The sequence below is a fragment of the Crassostrea angulata genome, chromosome 3 (assembly GCF_025612915.1).
Source record: "Crassostrea angulata isolate pt1a10 chromosome 3, ASM2561291v2, whole genome shotgun sequence".
In the NCBI taxonomy this organism is placed as follows: Eukaryota; Metazoa; Mollusca; class Bivalvia; order Ostreida; family Ostreidae; genus Magallana; species Magallana angulata.
Genome location: NC_069113.1, coordinates 23261217 through 23275626, shown reverse-complemented (window position 1 = coordinate 23275626; position 14410 = coordinate 23261217). Strand labels below are relative to the sequence as shown.

The following is a 14410-nucleotide window of genomic DNA, read 5'->3' as shown; positions in this document are numbered from 1 at the left end:
ACATCTTATAAACCAGCAAACTGAACTCTTGGAGTTTGATTTGGGGTATCATGTTGTTTTGTAAAAAGGTTTCAAAAATTCTCTGTTAGTCCTGGGGGTCAAATAATTGGTAAAAATGACGTTTTTTCACAAAAAACCTTCTTCCTCGAACTCCTCCTACATTTTCAACAGTAGACAAATCATCTTTTGGAATATGTTTTAGGGTATCCTATAGATGCGCAATAAGGTTTTGGAATTTTCAATTTTGTCCTGGGGGTCATTTAATGGCTGAAAAATGACGTGTTTTTTTTTTTTACAAAAAAACTGGTTTCAAAAACGTCTTTTTTTTGGCAGTAGCCAAATGATCTTCTAGAATATGATTGGGGGTGTCACATTGAGGCGTGATCAGGTTCCAGAATTTTTTTTTATTAAGGGGATCAGTTGGCAACAAAAAATGACGTTTTTTTGCAAAAAAAATATAGTTCCCAGAACTCCTCTAACAACTGTTGGAGTACCTACGTCATCTCTTGGGATATAATTGGGGCTGTCCTATAGATGTGCAATAAGGTTTTAAAAATTTAAATTTCATCCAGGGAGTCAAAAAGTAGCAGAAAAAATTGACGTTTATCACTAAAAAAAAAAAACATCGATCCAAGAGCTCCTCTTATGATTTAATGGATAGACAATCATATCTTGGGATATGATAGGGACTCTTCTATAGATGTGCAGTAAGGTTTTAAAAATTTAAATTTCATCCAGGGAGTCAAAAAGTAGCAGAAAATTGACGTTTATCACTTTAAAAAACATAGATCCTAGAACTCCTTTTATGATTTAATGGATAGACACATCATATCTTGGGATATGATAGGAACTGTTCCATAGATGTGCATTACGGTTTTGAAAAATTAAATTTAACCCTGAGGCCCATTACCTACCGGTACATACCTTTTGATGCCCTTTTAGGATCAAGAATATATATGGTTAAGGGGTGGGGATCTCAAATGTTTTCGAGATATTCGTGCACTTCCTGTTCAAAGGGGGTAATGACCACCCCCGGGGCCCATGACGTACATACCGTTTGATGCCCCTTGACACAAGGAACAAGAATATATATGGTTTAAGGGTGGGGATATCAACTGTTTTGAAGATATTAAGGAACTTGCTGTTTGAGGGGGTCAGGACTACCCACAGGGCCCATGACCTACATAACAGTTGATGCCCCTTGACATAAGAAACATGAATATATATGGTCTAGGGGTCATGATTATAACAGTTTCTTAGATATATGGTAATTTCAAATTCCTGGGGGGTGGGGATGACCCCAGGGGTCAGATCTAATAAACCCTATAATTGCCAGTAACAGCCAATATATGATTATGAAAACCCTATATCATTATCTTTGTCCGTTTTCAAGTTACCATTTACAATAGAGTCAGAGAGTCTATGATTCTTCCTACAAGGTTCAATGTTAGACCCCACACCCTTTTGACACCCCCCTCCCCCCTCCCTCGAAAAAGGGTTGTCTAACCCAAAATGAGAAAAATCAAACCAGGGTGCACAACAAGATATGCAGGCCTATCATATCCTAGAGTTTTGTACAATTCTGTTCAGCCATCTCTGAGAAACAAGTTCAGAGTGGGAAGGAAGAAAAAGAAGATGAAGAATAATAATACATGTATTAAGAACCGTACAAAATCAGTAAGTCTCCAAATTTCATTCGGGAGACTTAATAATAAAGATTAAATAGAGATACGATCATCAAACATCAATAATTTAAAGATAATTGACAATTTCTGATTCTAAGGGGGTCAGGATGACCCCTTAGGGTCATGACTTACATGCCATAATGATCTGATGCGCCTGCATGACCTAAGGAGGAATAATATCTTTGGATTAAGGTGGGGATCTCAATGGTTTTTATGATATTTAATAATTTCAGGAAGAGCACTTGGGATCATGACCTACATACCATCTTAAATGCCTTGAACAAAGAAACAATAATATAATATGTACATGATATATGATTCAATTTAAGAACCCAGATATAGATCAATCATCTGTTTTGTAATACTTCCTATGTATATATACATGTACATGTATTAGTTTGTGTTTTGTTCTTTACTATTCATGTTCATGACTGTAGTATGGCTTATAGTCTTATTTTAAATAACATTGAAAAATTGTCAAATATATGACTTGGAACCCCCACTCCCAAACAAACTCAAATATAAACTGTTCTCCCCCCCCCCCTCCCTTGTCGAATGATCTATTAAAATCAAAATATAATTTGGGTGTCTAAAAACTTTTATAAACTGGTAAAAAATGTTATTCTTAAAAAAATTATAATACACCTTGCATAATTGACAAATGATCTATTGAGATATGATCAGAGGTCATATTTCCACCTTGGGATCAATAAGTAGTATTCATTGACAAGTTAAAATTAATAACAATAAATGATTCAAATTATAAATGTTTATACTCCACATTCACCCCCCCCCAATCTAACCTGGCTATAAAGATTCAGTCTTCTTAATACTTTCTTTAACATGTGTACAGTAGCTAATTTTAAATCATTTCTTGATTTCTTTTTCTCTTGTGATTCACATTAACAGTTTGTAAATTGCTTATAATTCAATTTTTAAGATTTATAAACAAAATGTTATAAATATAATTTTACGCACAATGACACAAAGAGCAAAAATAAATTATATGGTTTAGGGATGAGGATCTCAGATCTCAGAAGTTAACAAAATTAAATATACAGTGTATCATATCATTTCCTATTTCATAAAGGCAGGGGGGGGGTTTAAAAACAACACCTGGGGGTCATTAATGTACTTTACACCATTTGATGCATCATAATGACATTAGAAGATATTTTGTATTTTCCTGTTTCGTGGGGTCAGAACAGTCCCATAAGGTCATGACCTGCATTGTATTTGATGCATTATAATACATTAAGAAAGAAATACCCTTTCCTTCCTATTATAACTCATATAAAAATGATAAGTGTCTACACCTACTTACATGTAATACACAAATTTAATAAGAAATTGTTTATACAGGGTCAATATGGGGTCAACTCAATAACTTGCATGCAGTCTGACAAATGAAAAAAATAACTTTTGCAACTATAAAAATTACACTAAAATGAGATCACATTTAGAAAGTGAAAGTAGAACTTATATGTATGCTGGCATCTTATTATATTGTGCTACTGCTACTACATGTATTCTGCTTACCTAAATTGGTCAACATCATAATGATAATCCAATTAAAACACAATAATGAATTCCTTTAGCTGATCTTAACTAATCCTTTTCTGCACACAGAAAACACAGATATGTATGTATGGGTGTTGCTAAAACGCGGAACGGAAAACGGAACGGAAAGCGGAACGGAATGGAAAATATCATCACGTTTATCGCTTAAAAACGGTATAGACTGGCCAGAAAGAGTTATGTCCAAGATACAATGTAGTATCGATATCGATGATATCAACGGTATTGTATCGATATCGATTCACTGATTTCAATATAATACAACTTAAATGCAAATGTACACAACTACAGCTGTCAAAATTTAACGTCCATATTTAACGTCGATATCGTCGATATCGATATTCTTTGTCTTGAACTAAACTTGTCCATATTCATGTCGATATCGACGATATCGTATCGATATCAATTTGCATATGTACACAAGTACAGCTGTCCATATTTAATGTCGATATCGTCGATATCGCAATATCGTATCGATATCGATTTGCATATGTATAGAACACAGTATGACCATATTTAATACTGTATCGATACTGTATCAAAATCTATTTCTTTTGTTTACAACTTAAGTTGTCCATATTTCATGTCGATATCGACGATATCGTATCGATATCGTTTTGCATATAAACACAACTGCAACTCACCATATTTTAACGTCGAAGTCGTTGATATCGACGATATCGTAACGATATCGATTGACATATATACACAACAAAAGCAATTTGCTTTTGTGAAGAATGTTATCAAGTACTTTGGAAAACTGTACCATGCTTATCTTATGATTTGACTATTTTAACGATCACAATTATATCATTTTAAAAACCCATCATTTACTAGTTTTCTTCTCATTGTTAATTATTAAATCTTATTTCCGATGATTTCAAAAGAATTCATAAAAGTCAATATTGAGGTTGATATTGTCATTGTTTAAATGCAATTATTAAGATCGCTATTGTTAAGGATATCGTCATTTTGTGTACGATATCGCCTATAAACAGTAAGCCTTAAAACTTATTTGTGTCGATATTGATGTCGATATGGTCATTTTGTGAAAGATATCGTCGATATCGACAATAAAATTGATTTTGCAACTTCATCAGTGTATGTCGATATCGATGTCGATATCATCAAGTTGTGTACGATATCGTCGATATCGACATCATAATTGGTTTAGAATTTTTGAAATTCGATATCAATGTCGATATCGTCATTTTAATGTCGATATCGTCGATATCGACAACAAAGTTGGTCTTGGACATGTATGATGTTTGTCCCCATAAAGGATCTGAAGGGCTGGCCCCTAAAATAATCAATCATTAATATCTCAAAAATTAACAACAACTTCTAATAAGTACAGGAACAAGATGTGTTAGTATTCTAAAGACCTTTTCAACAAAATCAAGAAAAAGGGGCTGGCCTCTTTAATTAGGGACCAAGGCACTCGTAAACTCTATTACAAATAACTTAAAAATGATTAAGGTTTTGTAATGCAGTATAGAAGCAAAGTTGTTGATCGTAACAATATCTAACAGAACAAATCATTGACACGCCCATTTATGACGTAATAGCGATTTCACTAATCAAAACACCAATGTCTGTCCCCATTAAGTATCTCCAGGGCTGGCCCCTAAAATATTCAATTATTTGTATCTCAAAAATGAACAACAATTTAAGATGGGTGTAAGAACAAAAAAGGTTAGTATGCTTGAGACCTTTCGTATGAAATTAACAAAAAGGGATTGGCCCCTTAAATTAGGAGCCAAAACACTTTTAAAGCCTTTTACACATAACTTAAAAGCGATCAAGATTTTGTAATGCATTATAGAAGCAAAGTTGTTGATCGTAATAATATCAGTTTGTAACACGCATTGCCACACCCATTGATGACATAATTTGGGATTTTAAGGAACTAAAATATTAAATCTTAAATGTGCTGAATGTGAAAAAGCAAAACACTTTGTTAAACATTGTAAAGGGTATTGACAATCGTATACATTATCTGAAAGGAAGGGGTTGAGGGGGAATTCTGAAATTTCATTGATGTTTTAATGGTATCGTTTAAGAAATTGAACGGAAGACCTACTCGTTACTCGTAACGAGATCGTATCTAGTGTTTTTTTCCCCCACGAATTTTGTGCAGACGATTTCTCGAAAATTATTAGACCGATTTCCACAATTTTTTCACAGATGATTAGACTTGATATGAACTTAATACATTTTTGATAATTTTCTTGTTGTCACTTCCGGTACCGATTTATCAGCCATTTGTTTGTATTTACGACCTATTTTGTGCACACTTAAACTCTGAAACTATCAGAGACATGTATATGAAATTTTCAGGATAGGTAGACCACAGTCTGAAGTTGAGCCTATTGTTTTTGTTTTACGCCAGTGGCGCCATTCTTAGGAGCTCATTTTGGCTCGAAAATTGGGTACGAATTTTGTTCCCATTTTTTTGTCTACAAGATTTCTGAGAGATGGGTCGATAGATTTTCTTGAAATTTGCAGGAGTGATAGATCAAAACTTTATCCTCAGGAATTTATTTCATTTTTTTTCCAAAGTTCATTTCCTGTCGTCCGTTTGCTGTCCCGCGTCAAAAATCTTGTGACATTGAGGTCTCAATAATGATTAGGACTTGGGCATTCAGACTTTGTAGGATTATAGATCTATAGTTGTACATGTAGATGTCTTCAAATTATTTTTGTTTTGTTCGTCATAACTTCCGGTCGTCACCGGAAGCACTCTAAAAATTATTTTTTTGCATTAATTTTATTTCATATAGATATAAAGTATAAGTATTAATCCTTACATATGTCATCTATCCAATGTTAAATAAATTAAAAAAATTCTACTTCCGGTGAGATATTTAAAATATCTCAGATAGTCTTTTTTAAAACTTTTTTTTAACTGTTTTACCCACAAGATGTCAGAAAGTCAAGCGATCAATACACCAGACTAAGAAAGATGATAAACTTTTGATAGAAAATGTGTTAAACCACTTTTATTTTGTCGATCGTCACTTCCGGTTCTCACCGGAAGGGTTCAAACAAATCAAGCTGTTTGAAAGTTTAACTATTTCTTTGACAAGTTTATTAAAATTGATAAACAATAAAGTACAGTGGTCTTATGTTCATGAAATACTAACTTTTATTTTCAATGAGAATTTCCGTTTGTCCACTTCCTTGTCAAGAGCCAAAAAAGAAATGACTACACGAGAATCAAATACGGTGACGACTTGAACAACCAAACTTTGTTGGATAATAGCCTGAAGTATGTATCTGTGTTTACCTTATTTTGATTGATTCGTCATCACTTCCGGTTGTCACCGGAAGCACTTAAAAATTATTTTCCCCCCTTATTTTGTATATTTTACATGGAATGAATATATCAGTACACGATCTTATATATTTTAACTATACAATGCTACTTCCGGTGTGTTATATCAAATATCTTAAGTAGCTATCCATTATATAAATTTGATATCCGCGAGATTTTAGTCACTGTAAGTGATTGAGACATGAAACTTTTATGAATGATAGACAATTGATTGAAGATGTGTTCAACGGGTTTAATTTTGTCAATTGTCACTTCCGGTGCTCACCGGAAGGTTCAAACAATCCATGTTTTTAACAAGTCTAACAGATTTTCTTAGGTGTTTCATCTAGCATAATAAACAGTGATGTACACTAGGTAAATGCACAAGAACTACTAGCTTTTTTTTCTATTAATCACTTTCTAGTCTCGAGATTGAAAAAAAACTGGTTTCACAAGGATCTCAGATTTGGCAGATAATATCGATATTTCATTGTATCGTATAAAACTAATCGGACGGAAGACATATTCGTTACTCGTAACGAGATCTAGTTTATTTATGTAATTGCTTAAATTTGTTAGTATTAAGTTGTATTTTTGAAGTATAGTTAAAGATGGAAATTTATTTTACAGATAAAACATTCTTAAAAGTAAGGCACGCCATTATGGTCTTTAACGTAATTTACATATTTTTTCGATATATGAAGTAAGATTTCATATTTTCCTATTTAGTAAATTGTTTTTCTATTTGTTGTAGTTTTTTTACCAATATATTACCCGACGGCAACGTTTCCATACAAAAAAAATCATGAAACCCGTGTGACTTTTGTTTGCGATGTGCATAGTTAGCTATCTGCCTGCACCAGGCAGAATAATGATATCTCACAACTTTTTACGGTATTTTATGGTATTATATGATATATATTCATTATTGTAAGTATAATGGGATGCAATTTTAATTTTATATTATTGTATTGATTAACATATGAACATGTGATTATCATACAATGTTTAAACAGATGATATACGATATTGTGTCAAAACAGAATCCATGAATATCCAAGATCTTAAAGGATGGTTTTCATATAATATGATATAGGTGGTCTCATAAAGGTGATCCCTCATTAACACACCTCACAGCCTTATTAGCATAATCGGAGCGTTTCTGATTTTTATATCAACGAAAAAGTAAAAAACCCAGAGAACGCCTAAATACATCAATTTACGGGATTTAAACGAGACCAGTTCAAGACTCTTGCAAATCGAGAGAGGAGTTTAGATCGAAAAAGTAAGTAAAAGTTTATGTTTATTCCAGCGGCAAACTTTTTAAATTATTTAAAGTTGCAGAACAATTGTTTATTAATGTGAAATCGAAGTTTGGGGTGATTAGTCTTATCTCGTTTAATATTGCTCAGCATGAAACAGCATGAAGTAGGCACGATAAAGCAAAAGGCGAATAATGTTATGATGAAAGTGTCTCAATATTTTCGTATTTTTCTATGGCGGACAAAGTGAAAGTAGGTCACGTACATCGGCGAATTTCGCAGCCAATACTGGACGGACTGCTTTTTGATAAAGCGGTAAATTAAGAAAAAGCATTACAGCTTGCGTATTTTTAATTAAAACATTTTTAAACTTTGTAACTTAAGAATGTCGTTTAAGCAAAAGCTAAAATTTGTGTCAGAAACTTATATATCCGGTATACGCTATTTAAACAGACACTATATTTTGAAAAAAATATAAATAGTGCCCTTTTTAAAAAGTAAATACTGATTTACCTTCGGGCACAGAAAAAAATAATCATTTAAAGACCACCTCTATATCGAAATAGAATGGATTGCCTGCCCTTGATTTCAAACGGAGCACACAAAGCTTCGCTTTCAAATTCCACCACATGCTTTTTCGATATGGCCGGATCAACATGAGAAAACTCTCAGGTAAAAGTTAAATTATATATTCATTACTTAAGTAATTTTCCTATCATAAATAAATTAAAGTGGACATTTTTTTAATGCTTCGAACGATTGTAATTATGCATAATTGAATTTTAACTTATCAAATCATGGTCAATGGAAGGCGGATCCAATATGAACATGAACATGTTCATAGCAAGACGCTTTTATGAATAATTATATGGTAATTATGTTGTCTAAAGTAAAGATTGTGGCATTCATTTGCTTGTCTTTTAAGGAATAAATTAAACTTATGTTTCAGTAATTTTGAAAAAAGTTCTTGAAGGTTATGTGGCGTCAATGGTTCACGACATTTTCCCGTACTTTTTTTTAAAAATAAAGTGCTGGAAAATGTGGCAGTATGTATATTGTGACGTAACAATAAATGATCGTCCTTGTATACAAGGTTCACTTAGGGCAATTTCTTTATAGTTTGTGGTTTTTTTGTTGGTTTTAATTTTAAAATAAATTATAAAATATCAATGCTTCACTATTTTCCTACGCATATGCATATATATATATATATATATATATATATATATATATATATATATATATATATATATATATATATATATATATATATATATATATATAAAAGACGTACCAGCCTTTGGAAGACATAAAATTGAATGGAAATAGTTTTATTAAATCAGTGGATTCAAAAGGAACACCACTGACCAGTTGTGTTACTTCGAAGTCTTTGTGATTGAAAAATTACCTGTAAATATTTAAACATAAAAATCTTTGCTTGCATGCAATTTCTTGAAAATTAATAGAATTTAAAAAATCACCTTGATGTTTACATTTGTCAATTGAAAATGGAAAATTATTAACCCCCCCCCCTCCAAACTGCAACCAGTATATATATATGATAAGATTTATGAATAAAAGATATCTTCCAGTTTCTTAATTGGGGATTTTAATTAGTAGTTTGAAATCTAAATTTTATGATTTGACACTATATCAGAGGCAAAATTTTTCACAATTGTCTCTAACTATTTCAAGTAGCTTCAATAGTTATATTTCTATTTTGTTTTTATCAGATTGAATGTTTCATGGATTATCTGGATTATAAAAGTTCAGGAGCAGAAGAAGATGAAGTAAATCTTCCACAAGCTATTTTAGAAAAAGCAGTCAATTTAATAGGCTCTTTTTCCTGTGAAATATGTAGCGAGGGGATTTCAGCAATTCATACGTTTTTAAGCGATGATTTGCCCAACAAAATTCTTATGATTAAGGACCATTTACAAATGTACATAATTGAACATAATCAGAAACATTTAAAACAACTACTCGTACATGAATTGAAACGATACACAGACAAAAAAATTGGCAATGTTTTGAAAGATTTGCTTGCTGAAGAGTTCATGAACATCACTGTCTATCGTTCAATGATGAAAGAACTGAAAAAAGCTTGTGGTTTACCTGACTATCTGTAGCAATTACTGCAAATAATCTTCTATGGAAAACCTTAACACAATAAATGTAAAGACTGCAATTGAAATTTTTGACCAAAGTCTGTTCAAAAACACTTCAAATTTTTTGAGAGATGCATTTTCCTTGCACACCAACACTGATTGTGAGCTTATTAACATTCCTGCTCTAAAATCAAAGCTACACAGATATAAATCAAAGCTTACAAGCAAAAGAGGAAATGCTTAGAGCAATTTGAGAATGAAAGTTTCACAGTTCCAATACATACAGCAGCTCCTCCAGAAGGAAAATTAAAAAAAATTGAACACTCAGTTTATAAAGAAACGTGTGAAAAGCTAGCTTTAGACCTTAATGAAGTAAAGAAACAAACAACTGAAGAAATAACAAATGTCAGGTTTGACCAAGCCAATGAATTTGCCAAAAGTGAGAGAATACACAATAAAGAAATACTTCAATTGAAAAGATCACTTTTTTTTTTAATTAAGTCAACAGGGGAAAAAATCAAAAACTAAAACCAACAAGAAATCCTCAAAAATCAAAACACTATCTGCTGAAATAAATCACTTGAATCGGAAACTGAATGAAATCTCAAAAAGGAAAGAGGCATTACGATACAAAAATGTCTTGTTGCAAAGAAAACTTTCAAGGGCATCAAAGTTCAGATTGTGTAACTCAAAAATAAAGAAACTGGAAAATATCATTTGTAAAGAAAGAAATAAAGTGTCTGATTGTTTAAGGGAAATTAATGCTTTAAAAGACCAAAATGTGGACATAAACAACAAACTAGTTAAAGCCAATGAAACAATTACAGATATGTCTAACAAAATTCATTGTATTGATAATGACAAGTTAGACGAGTTAAGAGCAGAAATAAAAGATCTTAGGACTGATCATTCACTTTTGCAAGACAACATAGAAACAGAGTTGTTAGACCCACAATCAAACACATACAATGTAAGTACTAGACAGTGTATCATGAACAAGTTATAATGTGTCTTCTCAAAATGTAGGGCCAGTCATTGAAGAAGTATTAAAACTTGTTGGGAAAAAACCAAATTCTGTACCGTCTAGAAAAACTGTTGATAACATTGTTTTAGAAAAAATTGCTGTAGGTCACAGGCAACTGACAACAGTACTTGGTACCCCCCAAACACTTGTCTCTACGGCGATGAGACAAGAAAATTTGGGAAGATATATCAAACGTTTTTAGTTAGTGATGAAAGCCAAACTGTGTATTTTTTGGGACTAAGAGAAATGGTTGACAAAGCAGCCAGAACAACCATGGATACATTCCTAGAAATACTTAATGATATCATAGATATGTGCCAAACATATAAAAGTAATCACATTTCCAGTGGACATGACATTTTAGTTAATATAAAGAATTTCATGTCAGATAGGGCACAGACAAATATTGCTTTTTGTGCATTACTTGAAGACTACAGAAGTCAAATATTGCCTAAATTTATTCCCACTTGGAATGAATTAACAGAGGATGAACAAAAAATTGCAGAAAAATTGAACAATTTCTTTTGTGGACTCCACATGCTTGTCAATTTTGCAGAATGTATCTCACCCATTCTTTTAGCTTTTTAAAAATTACAAGAGCATGAAAAATGTGAACTAGATGATGAATCAGAGGATGAAGATTCTTCTGATATTCCAATATATTCATCTGATCCTCATACCATTTCAATTATTCGTTTTTGTAGTAAGTGTTTTTCGAGAGGGGGTGATGAAAAAAAAATGGTTGCTATGGTGCATTTCACACTTACTGCAAATCTAAGGATGAGAATTTACACTTTGTTGATTTTAGAGGGAATAGGTTTAATGTAATATTCCTCATGGGTCAAATTGCATTTTTTCATCACAAAAATATCAGGCATTTTTTCGAAAAAGTTCATGGAGCATCCAATAGGTTACAGAAATTAACTTTGTCCCTTGTTAAAAAGCCATATGTGATTGCCTGTTGCAAAGTTCTTGGAATTTTGGCAAAAATTGTTACAGGTCCATTGTGGAGACTCATAGAGAGTAACAAGCATGTATTAGATCTAAATCAAGATTACCAAACTTTATTATTATATTTTGACAAAATGAGCCAAGATGCAACAGCTTTCATTTCTGGGGAAGACCATCCATTTTGTGCTGAAATTATGGAAAGAGATAAGGTTTATGATATGCTCATTCAACCAGATGAAAACATTGATGGCATAGCCTGTGCATGTGCTCAATTAATATTTAAAGGACTGCACAAATTGCTGCAAAAGGCCATGAAGAACAACTTCCTGGTGGTAGATTCTATGATGCATCTGCAAACCTTCAACAACAAACTCAGTCTGTGATCCCCCACAATAAAATTCCAGAGAGAGTTTTTGGTATTCTTGATTTCTTTCTACACTATCGACCAAATTCTACCACAATAACTAATGAGGCTTTCCTTATGTTTGTATTCAATAAGACGTCGCAGTGGTTAGAGTCCCTTCCAGATAATGAAAGAGAATCAGTAATAAAGGATAGTATAAAGGATGGTAGAAAAATAAGGAAAAGTACATTGAAAGACTGAGAGAAATAGAGAACAACAGAAAAGTTAAGTTGAGAGAAAAACAAGTAGCACTGGAGAATAAACAGAGGAATTTGTTGAAAAAAAGTCAAAGTACACCAATGATGTCCTTTACTATGGCTTATGGCAAAATACAGAAGATGTTGACAAAATATTGGATGAGTTAAAAGGTCTGGCTGAAAAAAAGAAAGCAATATTAGCACAATTAAGGTTCAGACAAAAAGTTTTGAAACAAAGTGTCAATGACAAAAAATTATTTCAAATGAGTGAAAAAATAAAGCCTATTCATTGGAAAAACTTACAGAAAACCTAAAAAAGTTAATTCAGGATGCTGCAGAAGGACCATTGGAGGAAAGGACAAATCATAAGAATCCTCTATTTGTTGGTAAAAAAATAATTCACAAGTTCAATGAAGGAGAATGTCCTGGAAGGGTTATTAGTGTTGTAAAAGGTTTTCCTGACTTTTATAATGTTGTATTTGATTGTGACTTAAATGATCAGTCTAACCCAGTGGCTATTTACACATACAAGTTAAAAGACGATTATAAAGAAGGGAATTTGAGAATTGTTCCGGAGGTTAGGAAGAAAAATAATTTAATTGCTGGAGCTAATACACAAGTTGAAACACTCTGGGAAATGCACAATTTAGCACAGACAATTTGTTTCAGAGGTGCACCAAATACACGTACACAGATTGAATTTGTCTTGAACATCGCACCAAAATACTAACTACACAATTACACTATTTTTGCATTTATTTTAACACTTAACATATGCCTAGTTTTTCTTAAACTATCATATTTAACAATTAATCTAATGCCCTGAAGAAGATATAATTTGAGTAAAACTGTAAATTTTGTATTCATTTTTACCGGTAACATTGACTGCTTGCCCTCAGATTGATTGGTCTACATCAATTTAAGATTAATCATAATTTCATTTTATATTGCTGAAATTTTATACTGTATATGCACAATATTACATGATTTTGAATTTATATGCTCACTTCTTATAAATTTTATAGAAAAATATCTTTAAATTTTCAACTGTACATAATTAGCTTATTCATTCTAGCATTGTGAAAATGATATGCACTTGGTAATATTATTGAACTTTTTTTCATTTCAGATTTCAACAGAATCGGATCAGACGCAGAGGACATGAAGTTGAAAATACGTGTACCAAAAAATGTATCATATAACATTCCTTAATTAAAAATTGTATTAATTGTCTTGAAGTTTCCTACTTTTTAGTTGACTTGGTAATAACAAGTTGAGTAATTTGTATTACCATTTTAATTATAGCTCAGATTTATCAGATGAGCACTGAACATCATACATTTAATTAATTGCACATGATATCTAATGCATATTTCTCAAGTCTTACATGGTGTTTAATGAATAATTTGTTTCAGAAAAACTTTTTCTGGGGTTTTTATAATCCAATACCCCATGGACATTTTTCTACTTATCCAACAGTGTAAATTGGCAGGGGGTGGTTTTTCCAAACGCTGTAACTTTTTTACTTTACGAGATATGGAGCTCAAATAAGTTACAAATAGCTTGAGAAAGATAATATTAACACTATTTGTAACAAAAAATCTGATTTTTTTAATTTAAAAAAATCCTTTACCGTGCCTACATGAAGAGCAGTTTTCGATTTTGTCAACAATCTGAAACGTGCTAGGGGGTAGCCATGTATCGGTAAGAACATACTTACTTACAATGTTAAAGTAGATAAATACCTTTTTAAAAACCTGCAGTGCAATAATTCCACTGCATGTGTTACCAAAATGTAAATAAATAAGGGTCGTTGTGAAATGTGACTTGGAGGACATGTTTTAGTATGAAATGTCTATGCAGGTGTATTATAGTCAGTTTTTACA

General features: G+C 32.1%; 1 long non-coding RNA gene across 1 annotated transcript; it reads left to right on the top strand.

Annotated features, from left to right (window-relative positions):
• The first annotated feature begins 9570 nt into the window (after positions 1 to 9570).
• On the top strand, positions 9571 to 13757 carry LOC128176419 (uncharacterized). The gene is made up of 2 exons (XR_008242787.1): positions 9571 to 9631; positions 13654 to 13757. It is a non-coding gene; the product is annotated as an uncharacterized LOC128176419 (long non-coding RNA).
• The last annotated feature ends 653 nt before the right edge of the window (positions 13758 to 14410 follow it).